Raw genomic sequence first — 1,230 nt, forward strand, 5'->3', positions numbered from 1 at the left:
CAACTGGGGGATATTGTGATGAAGTTTGAGATGGACGAGCTGCTCAAACGACCTATGTTGGATGGTCAGAACTTCACGATTGACGACGAGAACGCCGCCTTGACCCCTCAACAAGGGATGATTGAAGAAATCCTAGCGGATGGCCCTTTGGAAGTGGCTCTGACACGAGCAGAGTCTAAGCAGAACACATGCAACGTTGATGCTGATGGGTAAGAGAAGATATTTGGTTCGAGTAAAAGCATTGAGAAGATGGTCGCTTTCCTGAGTCTGGGGGAGACGAGCAATCAGGTTCCACAAGAAGGAGCAACTGCTCCTAAACTAGGGAACGAACCGGCCAGCCTGCTCGACGATCCATGGAGCAAACTCGAGGCTCCAAATATCGAATTAAAGTCGCTCCCAGCAGGACTTAGGTATGCATTTCTTGGACCTAATTCCACATATCATGTCATTGTGAAATCTGAACATAATAATATGGAAACTTCTAAACTCTTGTGTGAATTGAGAAAATACCGTAAGACAATAAGGTATTCATTAGAAGAAATTCCTGGTATTTCACCTGATTTGTGCATGCATAGAATACATCTAGAAGATGAATCGATGACTTATGTAGAACATCAGAGGCGGTTAAACCCAAATCTAAAAGATGTTGTTAACAAAGAGATAATGAAACTTCTAGAAGCTGGTGTAATCTATGTGATTTCTGATAGCAAGTGGGTTAGTCATGTTCATGTAGTTCCTAAGAAAGGGGGGATCACTGTGGTTGCTAATGAAAGGAATGAATTGATACATACTAGGACAGTAACCGGTCACCGTATGTGCATTGATTTTCGAAAATTAAATACGGCTACACAAAAGGATCACTTCCCACTCCCATTCACTGATCAAATGCTTGAGAGATTGGCTAACCACCCATATTACTGCTTTTTAGATGGTTATTCAGGTTTCTTTCAGATTCCCATTCACCCAGACGATCAGGAGAAGAAGACTTTCACGTGTCCCTACGTACAGGAGAATGCCGTTTGGGCTGTGCAATGCTCCTGCGACATTCCAGCGTTGCATGATGTCTATTTTCACTAACCTAGTTGAGGACATATTGGAAGTTTTCATGGATGACTTTAGCGTCTATGAGAACTCCTTTTCTGTCTGTTTGTCAAACTTGTGCAGGGTCCTTCAGCGGTGTGAAGAAAATCATCTCGTGTTGAATTGGGAGAAGTGTCACTTCATGGTGCG

Source organism: Brassica oleracea, chromosome C2 (genome assembly GCF_000695525.1).
Source record: "Brassica oleracea var. oleracea cultivar TO1000 chromosome C2, BOL, whole genome shotgun sequence".
NCBI lineage: Eukaryota > Viridiplantae > Streptophyta > Magnoliopsida > Brassicales > Brassicaceae > Brassica > Brassica oleracea.